Source organism: Zeugodacus cucurbitae, chromosome 3 (assembly GCF_028554725.1).
Source record: "Zeugodacus cucurbitae isolate PBARC_wt_2022May chromosome 3, idZeuCucr1.2, whole genome shotgun sequence".
Taxonomy (NCBI): Eukaryota; Metazoa; Arthropoda; class Insecta; order Diptera; family Tephritidae; genus Zeugodacus; species Zeugodacus cucurbitae.
In genome coordinates, this window is record NC_071668.1 from 37,231,225 (window position 1) to 37,250,232 (window position 19,008).

A 19,008-nucleotide genomic window follows, 5' to 3' on the forward strand; every position below is an offset into this window, starting at 1 on the left:
GTTAGGAGTAGATGATACAGGAAAAAAAACTATAACATGATGCGTTGCCTTCAATTGAAAAGTAATCAACCAAATAACGAGAACAACAGGGTTCTATCATAATAGTGTACCTCTGCGTTACGCCGTAAACTTTTTTAATATCTATCTTGTTTTTTCTTATCTTCACAGTTGCAACCATATCGACCCCGCCTATCACCATTTATCTGGTCATTTAGTTCTATCTTACTCTAACGTAGCATCGCTTAGTTCACCAAATAACGATTATAAAATCTTATGAGAATTTGACAAACATTTTCAAAACTTCATGTCGATTGGAGCACCTCTAATCATAACTTACGGAATCAAAAATAAATAGAATCGTTCCACCCTAATATAATATATAACCTTATGTCTGACTTGTTTAGTTTTAAGATTTTCAACCAACCGTGAGGTGAACAAAACTATTATGCTTTGTGCAAAATGTTGCGAGATTATAAAAAAATAGTACAAGGAATCGCACTAGAACGGCGCATGTTTAGATGTAATTGTTTTGGGATTGGCGGCGATGCATGATGGTGAGTTCATTAATTAGATATGGTAACCGCATTCTTGAACGGCGATCTTCAAGTAAAAGTTTTCATGAAACAACATGAGGGTTATGATGACAATTCATGCAGAGTATGTCGTCTACTAAAATCATTGAGTGGTCTAAAACAAGAAAGCAAAGTTTGGAACGATAAATTGAATGAGGACTAAATCGAATAAGGAATCATCAGTTTGGGACTAAATCGAAGCGAAGTCACAGTATTAACTATTGTGTGAGTGAGTATAACATAGTGTACGTAGCAATTTATGTGGACGCCGTTTCGGTGTTCTCTAATGACAAGAAGGCTACGCATAGAATTAAGAACGAGTTGTCAAATTTAAAATGGAAGACATGGGTTCAACATCGTCCGTACTTGGCATGAGAGTGCAAATTCGGTGTGGGATTCGTGATGGGTGGGTGCATTCACTCCGGTGGATGAACGTCTAGTTACAATCCATATCAAAGCGAGGTTCTTCAACAAATCGCTTATTTGCGCCCACACCCCGACGGAAGAAAAGGAGGAAGTGATTAAAGATACCTTCTATGAGCGTCTAGAACGTACCTATGAGCGCTGCCCCCGCCACGATGTCAAATAAGAAAATCCATCAAGCTACTTGGCTTGCCCCCTGATTGAATCACTTGCAACCAGATCGATCATGTTGTGATAGATGGACGACATGTCTCCAGTGTTTTTGATGTGCGTACGCCTGTAGGGCCCTCAGAGGTGATCTAGTTATTGATGACCAGAGTATACTGAGTTTGTGTAGGGAACACTTCTCCAACCTGCTGAATGGCAGTGAAAGAACAACACCAGGAGATGGCGAACCCGATTCCCCAATCGATGACGACGGAACAGATGGTCCATTGCCCAACCGTGAAGAAATTAGAATAACAATTACCCGCTTGAAGAATAACAAGGCGGCGGGGGCCGATGGATTGTCGGCCGAGCTCTTCAAATACGGCAGCGAGAGAGGGTGCTTGCATCAGCTTCTTTGCGGAATATGGTCGGAAGAAAGCATGCCCGACGATTGGAATCTCAGTATACTCTACCCAATCCACAAAAAGTCAGACCCCACAATATGCGCCAATTACCGTGGGATAAGCCTCCTTAACATCGAGGTTTCAGACAAGGTGGCTCACTATCGTGTGACTTCTTTCACCTGTTTTAAATAGTACGAGTTGCAGAGCTAAATAGAGAAGGTAACAAACACCCGCGCCGTTAGTTCCGATTTTTCCAGACTGGATAAGGAAGCGAAGCGTATGGGTCTGGTGGTGAACAAAGACAAGACGAAATATCTCCTGTCATCAAACTAACAGTCAGCGCATTCGCGTCTTGGCTCCCACGTCACTGTTGACAGTCATAACTTTGAAGTTGTAGCACCAACACCGATAATAATGTAAGCTTTGAAATCAAACGCAGAATCACTCTCTCGACGAACAAAAACTAAGCTCTACAAGTCCCTCATCATTCCCATCCTACTTAATGGTGCAGATGCGTGGACGATGTAAACATCCGATGAGACGGCACTAGGAGTTTTCGAGAAAAAGGTTTTGCGGAAGATTTATGGTCCCTTGAACATTGGCAACGGCGAATAATGCCAAAAGGAAGATCCCTGGCAGTTGTGGACTCGGCTATAACCGCGTAAGCGTTGACTACGTCAGTTTAGAAGAAGGAAGAACAAAACGAAAATGTGTCCACAAACAGAAGAAGGGTACAGTTTACATAGGCATCGTGTTCCAGAAATCGGGTCAATGTTTAAATGGTTATTCCGATGCTGACTGGTCAGGAAATCTAACAGTAAAATTTTTTGAAAATGGCAAGAAACGCCATTTTAAGGGTTTGCAACACCTGTTTTCTCGAACACATGACGTGATGGGAAATTTTCAGGCTCGGATTCGTGTTCAGCAAAAAAAAAACGTTCGGAAACACTTTGTCCCATTCTATTCGCAGAAAAAAAATTAAATTTTTATTTATTAGCAATATAACGTTTAATATTTAACATTTGCTCTTAAAAGTTATTGAAAGTGAAAAAATTAATAAAAATAATGAATGATGAATGATGAATAACAAAAATTTGCAATATTAATTAATACTGTGATCCCCGCTTAAGTGTCCTCCTGTTTAAGTGCCTTTCTCTAAATTTGCATACAAAATTCCCCGCTTAAGAGCGTCCGCTTAAATGCCTTTCCCGCTTAAATGCCTGTAATATTTAAGCCTCAAATACAAAATTGTTTGCAATTTTCCTCTTTTAAGCTCCTTTTCATATTTTTGACATTTAATGCGCTGAGAATTGTCAAAAGGAAAAGATATACATAGCTTTTTCCATATTTATTATTATTAATAAGATTTTTTTTATTAATAAGTAATAAATATGACTTTCATTCTAAAAGAAAAAATATAAGATCGAAGAATTTGCGAAAAATTCACTTAAGAACCTTTCCCGCCAAAATGTCTCAAAAGTCATGCATGTTAAGAAGGGGCACTTAAGCGGGGATTATTGTATATGGTGTACACATCTCTCAAAAAAAAGCTATATGAACCAAACCTACCCCTTCACTCTCCATGAGAATAGGTGAAAGCGGATAATAACCACGACCGCCTTTCGTACAAAGGTTGCGTTAAAAATTACTAATAGTGCGTTAACTCACTAAAGGCAACCATCTGAAAAACTAAATTTTACAGAAGAATTGGCAAAAAAGCTGAACATAGATTTAAAAAAAAAAGTAAGGAAGGGCTAAGTTCGAAAGTCCATTGAAAGTTGGTTACCCTAATATTAGGTTAGGTCCTCATGTTCGATATATGGGATCTTGAAAACCTATGGTCCGATTTCGGAGATTTTTAGAACGGGGCTGCCACACTATAAACGTAGTATTTGTGCAAAGTTCTGCATCAATATATTCACTAGTGCTTACTTTATATATTGTAATTCATTGTCTTCAAAGTTCTGGTATATAGGAAGAAGGCGTGGTTGTGAAGCGATTTGGACTATTTTCACAACATATCATTGGGATGTAAGGAAACTATTACAAATCAAGTTTCATTGAAATCGGTCTGGCAGTTCCCGAGATATAGTTTTTGCCCCATAAGTGGGCAACGCCACGCCCATTTTTAATTTTGTAAAAAAAATCTGAGTGCAGCTTCTATCTGCCATTTCTTATGTGAAATTTAGTGTTTCTGACGTTTTTCGTTAGTGAGTTAACCCACTTTAAGTAATTTTCAACCTAACCTTAGTATGGAGGTAGGCGTGGTTACAATCCGATTTTCTCCATTTTTGGACTATATAAGGTAGTGCCTGAAGGAAACGACTCCAGAAAGTTTCCTTGATATAGCTTTAGTAGTTTGCGAGATATGTACTAAAAACATAGTAGGGGGCGGAGCCACGCCCTCTTCTCCAAAAAAAACTAAATCCACATATCCCCCTTCATAGTGCGATCCTTCATACCAAATTTTACTTCCATAGCTTATTTATGGCACTTTAAGTGTTTTCGGTTTTCGCCATTTTGTGGGCGTGGCAGTGGTCCGATTACGCCCATTTTCGAACTGTATCATTTTTGGACTGTATTAAGAAGTTACCACTATTGGTTTGCGAGATATCTACAAAAAAACTTATTTTAGGGCGGGACCACACCCACTTCCCCAAAAAAAATTACATCCATATGCCCCTTCATAGCTTTATTTATGGCTTAGTTATGGCACTTTATGTGTTTTCGGTTTTCGCCATTTTGTGGGCGTGGCAGTGGTCCGATTTTGCTCCTATGGTGCCAAGAAATGAGTGTGCCAAGTTTCATCAAGTTATCTTAATTATTACTCAAGTTACAGCTTGCATAGACGGACGGACAGACAGACATTCGGATTTGAACTCCACTCTTCACCCTGATCACTTTGGTATATATAACCCTATATCTAACTCGTTTAGTTTTGGGTGTTACAAACAACCGTTATGTGAACTAAAATATAGTACTCTCTTTAGCAACTTTGTTGCGAGAGTATAAAAAGAGCGTGGCGTCGCCCACTTATGGATCAAAAACCATATCTCAGAAACTACTCTACCGATTTTAATGAAATGCGGTATATAACATTTTATTCACATCCTGCTATTACCAGTAAAAAATGGGCCAAATCCCATATACGTTAAATTGAATCCCATCTGATTGGTTCACTTTATAATATATACATTATGGAACAATGAAGATAGCGGAATAAAATTTTCCACAAATGCATGTTTTCGAATACCCAAGTTTTAATATATTTACACATTTATATATTATTGTTTTTTCGTATACATAATATTGAAGGATATGATTGAAAATGTAAGTAAGTAAATGTAAGAAAATACTATTAATTAAAAAAATCAGCCAAAATATTTTGCACTTTTTGATTATCTAATAATTTTAATATAGTTTTCTCACTTAGCCGTGTCAGTTCATTCCCATTATTTTGATCGACGCCTTCATAACTAGTTGTTGAAAACATCAACTGTTTAATTTGGTTCTCTGACAAGGTTTTTTACATTTTTGAGGCCATCCGTGACTAGTCAGACTGATTAATTTTGAATGCAGGTTTTTGGCTTTCTCATTCAACGAACGAGTAACTACACGAGTAACTACTGTCTCAAAGAAGGAAGAAACGAATACAAACCAGGAATCTGGAAAATCATAATTTGCCAGCATAGTAAAAGATAGAAACCAATTGCAACAACAAATGTCTGAAAATCATATAAATCCGAAAGTAGTTGATTGCAAACTGCGACTGCAAAAATGAAAATAGTAAACAAAAACGAAACCTTTAATAAATATGAGACTTACTCAAAAATGGTGACGAAATAGAGACATTACTTCATTTTGAAAAAATTTATATTTGTTTTATATCGGAAACTTATTTCACAAATTCAACTTTTGTTAAGTTCAAAAACTACAAGACGCATTGCTTCAATCACTCAAATAATAACGCTAATTGTCCACTTCGAAGAAATGAGTATAGGCGTTCCAGAATTCCAAACCACGACTATATCGATTGATGACGCTGGATGCCATAGTCTTCGACTATCTCTCTTATTGAGCGGACGTGTTTTCTAGACTGCGATTTTCCTTTCCCTGTGATTCGCTTTTGTAATCCATCTTGCATATACATAAGTACACGTGCTTTAATTTACTTTGATACGTTGGCAGTGAATAAAAACACTGAACTCGTGTTTAATTTGTGTTAAAGATGGCCCCAGGGCACCCTAATCTGGGGGACAATAAGTTTGCTTTGCTTGCCTCTAGTCCCAACCCAAAAAGGAAAAAACTGTCACATAAACCTTTTGAAAACTTTCCAGAACTTCCCCAAGTGAAAAAAGACAACCCTATGTTTTTTATAATATCTGCGTCAGATCCAAACAAAACTCTTTCTAAATTAGAAAGCTTAGCAACCATAAACAAAGATATTTTATCAATCACTGAATTACGAGATGGTAACTTGCTTTTACTTGCTAAAAGCCAAAAAATCGCAGAAAAAACAACAAAAAAACTACACAGTATTTGTGATATCACTGTGAAATTACATGACAATTTGAACTGTTCTAAAGGTACAATTTACGCTCCATTCCTGAACGATGTCTCAGAACAAGAAATTATTGATAATTTAAAAGGTTATGGTGTTACATCCGTTTACAAATTTACAAAACCCGTGGAAGGTATTCAAAACCTAGTGAAGTGGTCCTTATTTCATTTGACCTCTACAAACTTCCAGAGAAAATCGAAATCACAAGGCGTACAATGCGGATTAGAACTTACTTCCCAAATCCCATGAGGTGCAAAAGTTGCCAACGTTTAGGTCACACAACTAAACACTGCAATAACAATTCAGCCTGTGACACTTGCAATCTCCCTCCACATCATCCTTCACCATGCAAACGCACCTATTGTGCAAATTGTTCTGGCGATCATCCTTCCTCTTCACGTACTTGTCCTAAATACCTAAAATCAAAAAATATTCTAAAAGTAAAAACAGAAAAAAGCGAGTGGGGTTGCATTCCGGCAGTGCAGGCAGAAGTGAAAACTTGAACTTATGGCGCGTTGGGCATTTTTTGGGTGAGCATTTTTAGGTGCGCTCGCGACATGAGAAATTGTACATAAAAAATCAAGTTTATCCAAGCAATGTGGGCACTTTTTGAATGGATATGAAGTATAATAATATAGAAACTATATTCGAAGGAAGTGGTTTTATTTAAATGAGTAAATATTAGTAAATAGTAAATACAAAATTTATCAATTCTCATCTATAATTTCAATAACTCTTACATCATCATTATCACCATTTTCATCAAATTCTAAAACTGAAACAATAGGTCTATGGTAAATAAATAAACAAATTTGATTTAAATCTATTTATATATCTTGTGAATACTGCATCAATAGTAGTTTTGTATTTTGGTGTGCTAAGATTGCGATCATTGGACATCGTTAAATAAAATTCTTCATATAAAAATTCAATTAATGATTGATTTTTGACATCTGCAAAGTTTATGTTGAAATCTCCACTCAAAATCATAGGATAATGATCAAATCTTCTATTAAATTTCATCATAAATAGTGCGGAAGCAGCTTTAGAATACATGAATAAATTTGAATACAAGAACTCTTGTATTGCTTGTAAAGACTGTTTTGGTGAAATATAAACGGCAGCCATTATTATTGTTTGTCCATTAGAATGGCATTGTGGAAATACATATATCACCAATATTCGAAACATTAATGCTAAACATACTGGTATATCTCGCATGCACTTCCATATGATCTGTAGAAAATGTGGCCATTTTATCATCGGACCGATGATAAATAGCCACCCCAACTGCTGGACGATTGTCTCTTTTGAAACTTGCTATAAAGTTGAAATTTGGAATGTCAATGGTTTCTTCGTTACTCACATGAGTTTCTGATAATATTAACACACTCATTTTCTCAACAAGAGCATCAACTGATAGGTCATGTACATGCCGTCGTAAGCTTTGACAATTGAATGAAAAAATATATAACCCTTTTTTTGTAGAAATTAAATCAATAAATGTCAAATGAAATATTTAAATAAATAAATTTTCCATTTAATATTCATTTATAAAATAAATATAAAAAACTCTCAATATTGGCTGTCGCGAGGGCACGAACGAATTCCCATGCAAAGACTGTGTATAGTATACATATATTATACACGCGGTGTATATCAGAGCACTGCAATTATTTCATTTCTTGAGTCATTGGTTGAGTAATATAAAAAATAGTATTAGTGCATATAAGTCAAAACTCATCAAACACTAATATCCACTAAAAAACATTTACGCACAGCACACAAACCGAGAGTATGAATAATGAGTAAGTTTCTCTTGATACGTTTCGTTGAAGAGCTCAATTGTCTCATGAGACAAAAATTCAGTCAAGCTAAACCAAAGTAAAACTGACGAAGTCTGTGACGCCGCTAGGCAAATGTGGCATGTGGGAATTGACTAACGATGTGTTTTAAATTATTTAATGACAGTAAAGTTAATACTTTTAGGTTCTGATATGTTTTTTTTAATATTAATATATTGAAAATGAATAAAGACGACGAAAATGCATATTCGATGAAATAATGAAAAATTTACAATGCGCGAAGCAATAAGACTGCATAAGGAACAATTACTCCCTACACCCACAAACACTTCCTTCGCAGCTGTAACAAAACATAACTCAAGTAAAAATATAACTAATGTGATTAACCATCGACTACCATCTTCCCCCCCAATACCCTCTACAGACATTGCACAAAAATTCCCATCAAATGATCTTTCGCTATCACAAAAGAATTATCCAGAAATGAACAAAGCCCACTTTGTAAATACTAATACCATTTCAAACACTTAACAAATTTAACTCAAACAAATTACGAAAGAAACAAATAAAACCATTCAAAATTCAACACTTCCTGAATCAAACTCAATGCAAATAAGTACTCCACTCAATCCAAACATATCCATAACCGGTTTTCTAAACAGTCGCAAATATCACATCTGAAGATGTACAATACACTGCCTATTTTTCGAACTTACCACAAAACCGCACAAGCAAACATGGAATTGCTACCTTAATAAAAAAGGATATCCCACACAAACTTATACCCACAAATTTTAATATTGCTACAATAGCAGTGGAAATTTTTATTGGATTTAATTTAACCATCTTAACAATTTATATTCCACCACATCAAAATTTCAATACCAAAGAATTACGCGATATAATCCAAAATTTTCAAACACCCGTAATTACACTTGGTGATTTCAAGGCCTGGAGTCACCTTTGGGGTTCCACATGTGAATAAATGACCATCGGCCCCGTCTCCTACGCACCACACTACTAGTTACCCCGGACACATACCATTCAGCAATACATACCACACACATCATTTAACACGCTCCAATATGCATCATTGACACTTCACCATCACCATACTCACCATAGCATCACCATACTCACCTGCCATCCACATTAACACACACGCATAAATCTCTCACGAGAACTTCACACATCAACACACACAAACGCACACCAAGAGGACATCACCATGGAGACTTTTTACACAATAACGTTAACAAAAGGGATCAACCATTAGAACAAAGCACCTTTTTGCTATCGAGATCGAATAAGGCAGCATCGTCGCAGATTTCATCCCGTTTCCTTTTATATCGCATAATTCGGTAAATACGTATGTAATTTGTGTCAAAATTATTGCAAAAATCGCAGTTATCGTAAAAAAATCGAAGTTATTGCAAAACAATCGAAGTTATTGTAAAAAATAAAAATTTTATTTAAAATTTAAACCAAAACAAAGGCATTCCTTAGTGTTGTGGAAAAGAGGACCAAGTGGTAAGTGAAGGAGTAACTATATGGTCCTTCGTGCATTTAGAAAGGCACTTGTGGAAAAATACACCCATATCAAAGTGCAGTGAAAAATATCAAAATAAAATTCCTACTATATACACATAGATATACCAAAAGTTATATGCAAAATCGTACAGTGCAGGTGCATACATAAGAGGACACGACAGGACAACAGAAATCTACCTGCAATCTGCTGGACGTTAAATCAGGAACTACAAACTACATACACACACCTTTTAAGTACCACCCTAATACCCCTTAAGGCGGACTAGAGTGAGTGTCCTAATCTAATATTAGTTCATATGTGCATATGTATGCAAACACCTTTTTAAAACGTTAGAGAAAACAAAATAAAAATAAAAATTGTTGTTATGTATATAGTATATATTATGTATATATGTATATATATAGATATATACATCACATTGTTCATTGCCTAAACAAGCTTATATTTGTGTAAACAAACACACTTCGATAAACAATAAAAAACATATTCAATACCCCTTCTGTTTCAAGAAACAGCAAGCAGGATTGCATTAAACAAATAAGCATACGGCATAAGAAATCAAATAAAGAAATAAGATTTATTTAGCTATTTCAAAACCGGTTCTTGAACAATTCAATTTTCTCATAACGTGCATTCATATGTACAAAGGATATTGACCTCTTACGCGCGATCATATAAACAAGGACATTCGAATAAGTCCGCAGCTAATAATATAAATATATCTCAAAAGCAATCAAATAAAAAAGCTCGGTTTAATTAAAAATTTGTACACATTCACACATTCAAAGCCCGCATAGGCAAATATTCTCTTACTTAACCCCTTGTTCTTTGTACAACAAAAACAAGCAGGTTTGTAGCCAACACAGTTAACGCAAATTACATGCGCACAAACAAGCGCATAACGTGCACTCATATGTACAAAGGATATTGACCTCTTACGCGCGATCATAATATGACGAGATTCCAAACGCATTTAAGACACACGCACTCGGCTCGCATTTAATACAAACGCATAATCAATAAAAACGAACAAAACGCGTCTTTTATAATTATAACAAAAAACTCTTATTTGCGTAAAAAGAGTTTTCGGTTCGCGAATTTTAATATAGAAAATTGTTAATTTTAAACTATTAATCAATTTTAAAAGTCTAAATGAACATAGATTCAAAAGACTCCAAATCAACTCAGATTTTAAAAATTCATAAGATGATTACAGACGATAAGAGTCCATGTACACCTGCAGAAGCTACACGCTCAATGCAAGGTGCTACCGAGAAAGGGGAAGGCCTCCACTCCATTGGAGGGACCAGGTGGATCTCCAACTGGCGCCGAACTGCGAAGGAGAGAGAGAGGTGGCGCACAATCGCCGATTCGGCTATAACCGGCTAAACGGTTGCAACGCCAATCACATACATACATGGAACATTTTTGGACACGTTTTCAAGCTGCATATGACGCAATAGCAGATACTGACGATTCAGATCTAGCAGAAAACTTTAAATCTTCGGCTTAGGCCAAATACTTAAACCAGTATTTAAACACAAAAATTGTGATATCAAATCAATTAAAACTTATGAAATCAATCGCGCCTACTCCCCAATCGATAGTAGAGCTGGCACAAATAAAACCCCAAGAAGATAATTCAGACATTTATCTCCGAGTGCCAGCATGCGATACAGAAAAATTTCATGGATGTTATGATCAATGGCCGCCCTTTCGGGACATGTTCACAGCCCTTTTTATAAACCATCCTAAACTCGCAGGTGCACAAAAGCTATACCAACTAAGGTATAAAACACAAGGGGAAGCAGGCATGATCGTCAAGCAAATCGGTTTAAATGGCGAAAATTTTAAGCTGGCTTGGCAAGCACTAGTCCAAAGATATGGAAATAAAAGAGTAATGATAGAAAATCCGATTAAAACTATTCTACATTACCCTAAAATTAAACAAGAAACCAGCCATGAATTTCAAAAATTTTACTCGACAGTGACTAATTGCCTATCAGTGTTAAAAACACAAAATGCCCCCGTAGAATATTGGGACCATATGATAGTAACTATTTGTGCAGAAAAACTCCCTGAGACTGCGTTACTACGATGGGAACAGTCACTAGACGATAGAAGAGTAATGCCCACATGGGAGCAAATGAAAACATTCCTCGCTGCTCAGTACGAGATAGCCGAACGAATGGACAACCAAAATATAAATCTATCAAGTCATAAAAATGAGTCAAGTAAAAACTTGCTTAAACCTCAATCCAGCAAACATATCCAATACAATGCACACGTTAATAAAAGTCACTCCTTCGTGTCAAACCAAGCCAATAAATGGCAATCACTAAGTGAAATGTGTAAGGGGGTCATAAAATAAAATCTTGCGAGAAATTTAAAAAATTAAATATTAGTGAAAGGAACAACTTTGTCAGATCAAAACGACTTTGTACAAACTGCTTGTCCCGCACACATAATATAAATAATTGCGAAAGCAAATTCAACTGCATTTATTGTCAAAAGTATTACTCATTCTACTTGCACACATCACGCAGTAATAAAGCCTGAGAAAAAAAACCACAAAAGTCAGAGTTGTTTTTAATGCCTCAAGAACTACTAGCTCGGGGAATTCCCTCAGTTGAAATATCATTGAACATGCTTTTTTTTAGTCTTAGCAAAGCCGAGGAGCTAAAAGGCTAAGCTGCGCGATTAATACAATATCTGCAAGTTTCAACTAGAAATTATGAAGCAGCATGGAGTCTACTTAAGCAAAGGTATGACAATAAAAGAATTCTGTTCACAACACAGTAGGACAGAATATTGGATCAACCAAATATAAATAGTGACAATGCTGAAAGCGTAAGACAATTACTCGATACTACGAATGAGTGTCTTAACGCAATAGAGTCACTAGGAATAAGTACTGAAGAAGCTGATCCCTTTATTGCACTTATTATTGTCCGTAAATTAGACAAAGAAGGACTAAAATTATACGAGCAAATAGTAAAAAAGACGAGAGAAATACAACAATTATCCGATATAAGAGATTTTTTGGATCAACACTTTCAAACATTGAAAGCAGTAGCTGATAAAGAAGAAGTTTACAGCCATCGTAAACAGCATATGTTCAAGGCCAACGATACAGTGACTTACCCAAGACAACAAAACAAGCAGATGTGTGTCTATTGTAAAATTGTTGGTCACACATTAGCGCAATGCAAAAGATTTAGAAGCATATCAACTAATGATAGGCTTAAATATGTAAAAGACAACATAGTCTGCCACAGGGGCCTAAATCATAAATGGGCAGAAATTTGCTACAGCAAAATCAATTGCAAGAGATGTTCTAGAAACCATCATGACATTTTACATAACGAAACCGAGGAGAGCAAAAAAGCTATGTCCACAAAAACTACTTCACAAGCGGTTATTCTAGCCACAGCTCAAATAAGAGCAAAGACAGCAGGTGGAGATTTTGCTACGGTGGAGATATTGCTACGCGCTCTTATAGATCAAGGATCGCAAATAACCACAATATCCGAAGAAGCAGCACAGATATTAAAGTTGCCGAGGATGAAAACAAAAACAAAACTATATGGTTTAAGTGACGCTGTAGTAGGTGAATCAAAAGCTACAATTGAGGTTGAAATTAAACCAAGATTTTTAAGTAATCATAAAGAAAAGGTAAATGCCGGAACTTTACAAATTTTAACCAGCGCACAACCGGATCTCTCATTTAATTACAACTTCAAAATATGGGAAAAATATACGCTTGCTGATCCGTTATTCAACAAATCAGACCGAATTGATATGGTAATTGGCGGAGATGTATTTAGCAGTATAATTGAAAGCGGAATTAAAAAAGATCACGGTGTTCTTGGCCAAGCGACAAGATTCGGCTGGATATCATCTGGCATAATAAAGGAACAAGTTACTGGCAAAATAACGACAGCGGTAACTAATTTGGAACGATTTTAGGAACTCGAAGACATATCAACTTGTGAAGATATAAAGGAAGATGACACCACCTTACAGTAGTTCGAAGAAACTACCAAAGGAGATGCAGATGACAGATTTATTGTGGAAATTCCATTCAAAAAAGAAACATAACTAGGAGAATCGCGTAAGCAAGCAGTAGCGCGTCTAAAATCAATGGAAAATAAATTCAAGAGCAATAATAAACTCAAAGAAGAATACAATAAATTCATCAAAGAATATATAGAACTTGGTCATTTGAGAAAAGTTGATGAGAATCAAAAAGGTAAATATTATTTACCTCATCAAGCGGTTATAAAAGAAAATAATAATCGAGTAGTATTTGATGCATCAGAAAACATCCATTGTTAGAAGCCTTAATGATATTATGTGTACAGGACCCAAGCTACAAAGAGACATATTCGATATCATACTCAAATGGAGACTTTGGGAAATTGTTATCACTGCTGGCGTAGAAAAAATGTTCAGGCAAATTAAAATAGGAGCATGGAGTCATATGTAGAAGTTCACGTAAGTGAGGAAAGTTTCTGACTGTCATTCACTTGGGAGTGACCAGGAACGATTCTTTTACATGTGGCTTAAGCAGCTCACGACTTCCGGTCTTAGACCAAGTATCCTCTGGGTAGCCAACATACATCCGTTTGGAGGTGAGCTAAAGTGAGAAGGTTGTGTGTAGGGTTTGGGACCCACCACATAAAAACACCCCCCAATGAAAAGAGCAAAACAGCCTCGGATGAGAGACCCCAATTTTGATGACGACCACTGCAAACGTTTAAAGGACTACAAAATAAGGGCATGCACCTGGAATGTCCGGAACCTTAATTGGGAAGGTGTCTCTGCCCAGCTGGTTGATGTCCTCGTAAGAGTAAAGGCTGACATCACCGCAATCCAAGAAATGCGATGGACGGGACAAGGACGGAAGAAGGTGGGTCCTTGTGACATCTACTACAGCGGCCATATAAAGGAGCGCAAATTCGGTGTGGGATTCGTGGTGGGAGAGAGAATCCGTCGTCGAGTACTGGCATTCACTCCGGTGGATGAACGTCTAGCCACAATCCGCATCAAAGCGAGCTTCTTCAACATATCGCTGATTTGCGCCCACGCCCCGACGGAAGAGAAGGACGAAGTGATCAAAGATTCCTTCTATGAGCGCCTAGAACGTACCTATGAGCGCTGCCCCCGCCACGATGTAAAAATCGTGCTTGGCGATTTCAACGCTAGGGTGGGTAAAGGAGGTGTCTTTGGCACAACAGTCGGAAAATTCAGTCTCCATGACGAAACATCACCAAACGGTCTGAGGCTGATCGACTTCGCCGGGGCCCGAAATATGGTTGTCTGTAGTACTAGACTCCAGCATAAGAAAATCCATCAAGCTACTTGGCTGTCCCCGGATCGAATCACTCGCAACCAGATCGATCATGTTGTGATAGATGGACGACATGTCTCCAGTGTTTCTGATGTGCGTACGCTTCGTGGTCCCAACATCGACTCGAACCACTATCTTGTAGCAGCTAAAATACGCACCCGCCTCTGTGTAGAAAAGCGCACACGTCAACAAACACAAGGAAGGTTCGACATCGAGAAGCTGCAATCACAACCGACAGCCGAACGATTTTCTACTCGACTTGCACTCCTGCTCTCTGAGAGCACTCATCAGCATCTCGGTATAAGGGATCTGTGGGACGGCATATCAAACTCCTTACGTACAGCTGCAACCGAAACCATTGGTTTTCGGAAAAGCCAAAAAAACAGCTGGTATGATGAGGATTGTCGTCTCGCAGTGGAGAGAAAACAGACTGCCTACCTCGCAATGTTGCGATCGACCGCAACACGAGCGGGATGGGAAAGATACCGAGAGCTGAAGAGGGAAGCGAGACGCATTTGCAGACAAAAAAAGAAAGAGGCCGAAATGCGTGAGTATGAAGAGCTTGACAAGCTGGCGGACAGGGGTAATGCTCGAAAATTTTACGAAAAGATCCGGCGACTAACTGAAGGTTTCAAGACCGGAGCACACTCCTGTAGGACCCCCAGAGGTGATCTAGTTATTGATGACCAGAGTATACTGAGTTTGTGGAGGGAACACTTCTCCAGCCTGCTGAATGGCAGTGAAAGTGCAACAACAGGAGATGGCGAACCCGATTCCCCAATCGACGACGATGGAGCAGATGTTCCATTGCGCGACCGTGAAGAAATTCGAATAGCAATTACCCGCTTGAAGAACAATAAGGCGGCGGAGGCCGATGGATTACCGGCCGAGCTATTCAAATACGGCGGCGAAGAGCTGATAAGGTGCATGCATCAGCTTCTTTGCAGAATATGGTCGGAAGAAAGCATGCCTGACGATTGGAATCTCAGTGTACTCTGCCCAATACATAAAAAGGGAGACCCCACAATTTGCGCCAATTACCGTGGGATAAGCCTCCTCAACATCGCGTATAAGGTTCTGTCGAGCGTATTGTGTGAAAGACTAAAGCCCACCGTCAACAAACTGATTGGACCTTATCAGTGTGGCTTTAGACCTGGAAAATCAACAACAGACCAGATATTCACCATGCGTCAAATTTTGGAGAAGACCCGTGAAAATAGGATCGACACACACCATCTCTTTGTCGACTTTAAAGCTGCTTTCGACAGCACGAAAAGGAGTTGCCTTTATGCCGCGATGTCTGAATTTGGTATCCCCGCAAAACTGTTACGGCTGTGTAAGCTGACGTTGAGCAACACCAAAAGCTCCGTCAGGATCGGGAAGGACCTCTCCGAGCCGTTTGATACCAGACGAGGTTTCAGACAAGGTGACTCACTATCGTGCGACTTCTTTAACTTGATGCTGGAAAAAATTATAAGAGCTGCAGAGCTAAATAGAGAAGGTACAATCTTCTACAAGAGTGTACAGCTACTGGCGTACGCCGATGATATCGATATCATTGGAAACAACACCCGCGCCGTTAGTTCTGCTTTTTCCAGACTGGATAAGGAAGCGAAGCGTATGGGTCTGGTGGTGAACGAGGACAAGACGAAATATCTCCTGTCATCAAACAAACAGCGCATTCGCGTCTTGGCTCCCACGTCACTGTTGACAGTCATAACTTTGAAGTTGTAGATAATTTCGTTTACCTGGGAACCAGCATTAACAGCAATAACAATGTCAGCCTGGAAATCCAACGCAGAATCACTCTTGCCAACAGGTGCTACTATGGACTAAGTAGGCAATTGAAAAGTAAAGTCCTCTCTCGACGAACAAAAACCAAACTCTACAAGTTCCTCATCATTCCCGTCCTACTTTACGGTGCAGAAGCGTGGACTATGTCAACATCCAATGAGACGGCACTAGGAGTTTTTGAGAGAAAGGTTTTGCGGAAGATTTATGGTCCCTTAAACATTGGCAACGGCGAATAGCGCAGACGATGGAACGATACATAGTCCAGCGAATAAAAAAACAGCGGACTATGTTGTTCGAATGGATGAAAGTGCTCCAGCTCTGAAAGTATTCGATGCAGTACCCGCTGGTGGAAGCCGAGGAAGAGGGAGACCTCCACTCCGATGGAAGGACCAGGTGGAAAGGGACCTGGCTTCGCCATAAGGAGGGATACGTGGCGCGCTGTTTTGGACTCGGCTATAACCGCGTAAGCGGTGTCTACGCCAGTCAAGAAGAAGAAGAAATTAAAATAGCAAAAAAGGATCAAGAATATCACAGGATTGTATGGCGAAATCGGAAAATAATATGAAAAAAAATGGATGAATATGAGCTAACAACAGTAACATACGGAACATCATATAATTGAAATCGCTAATAAATGTCCAAATAAAAAGTTACAAAAAATAATAAAAGAAGACTTTTACATGGATGATCTTATGACAGGAGCAGATTCAGTACAAGAGTGTGAATATATACAGCGAAATATCAGCAAACACCTTCAAGAGTTTGGATTTCATCTCAGGAAATGGTTATCAAATCATAACAGTATCACTGAAAACATTTCTAATACTGGAAATAATGAAATCATTCAAATAAAGTAAAATGAAGCTGTAAAAAACCTTGGACTGCATTGGAACCCACAGAAAGATCAGTTCCAATTTAAAATTAATATAAAAAACTCTAAGAGTATAACAAAGAGTGTTTTTTCTAACCTTGTGCAAATATTTGACCTACTGGGCTGGCTCTCTCCCATAATTGTAGTTGCAAAGTTATATATCCAAAAACTTTGGTCTCTGCAATCCAGCTGGGATAACCTACTATCGGACAAAATGAATGAATTCAATTCTCACTCGATGCAAGTCTTTCATTGCCCCCCAACCAGCGGTAAGGTTTGTTAGAAACTACATTGTTTTATAAAAGTTGGTATTCGGATGTTTTTACATTTGGTCCTTCGAGCCGGATGAATTTTACATTGGTCCTATCGAGCCTATGAAAGAGCTCAGCCAAAACAAAATAATACAGGCAAAACGTAAGCCCTGTTAGTCATATCCACATCTGAAATCTCCACTCAAAATCATAGGATAATGATCAAATCTTCTATTAAATTTCATCATAAATAGTGCGGAAGCAGCTTTAGAATACATGAATAAATTTGAATACAAGAACTCTTGTATTGCTTGTAAAGACTGTTTTGGTGAAATATAAACGGCAGCCATTATTATTGTTTGTCCATTAGAATGGCATTGTGGAAATACATATATCACCAATATTCGAAACATTAATGCTAAACATACTGGTATATCTCGCATGCACTTCCATATGATCTGTAGAAAATGTGGCTATATTATCATCGGACCGATGATAAATAGCCACCCCAACTGCTGGACGATTGTCTCTTTTGAAACTTGCTATAAAGTTGAAATTTGGAATTTCAATGGTTTCTTCGTTACTCACATGAGTTTCTGATAATATTAACACACTCTTTTTCTCAACAAGAGCATCAACTGATAGGTCATGTACATGCCGTCGTAAGCTTTGACAATTGAATGAAAAAATATATAACCCTTTTTTTGTAGAAATTAAATCAATAAATGTCAAATGAAATATTTAAATAAATAAATTTTCCATTTAATATTCATTTATAAAATAAATATAAAAAACTCTCAATATTGGCTGTCGCGAGGGCACAAACGAATTCCCATGCAAAGACTGTGTATAGTATACATATATTATACACGCGGTGTATATCAGAGAACTGCAATTATTCCATTTCTTGAGTCATTGGTTGAGATAAGTCATTGGTTGAGTAATATAAAAAATAGTATTAGTGCATATAAGTCAAAACTCATCAAACACTAATATCCACTAAAAAACATTTACGCACAGCACACAAACCGAGAGTATGAATAATGAGTAAGTTTCTCTTGATACGTTTCGTTGAAGAGCTCAATTGTCTCATGAGACAAAAATTCAGTCAAGCTAAACCAAAGTAAAACTGACGAAGTCTGTGACGCCGCTAGGCAAATGTGGCCTGTGGGAATACTAACGACTAACGATGTGTTTTAAATTATTTAATGACAGTAAAGTTAATACTTTTAGGTTCTAATATGTTTCTTTTAATATTATATATATATATATTTG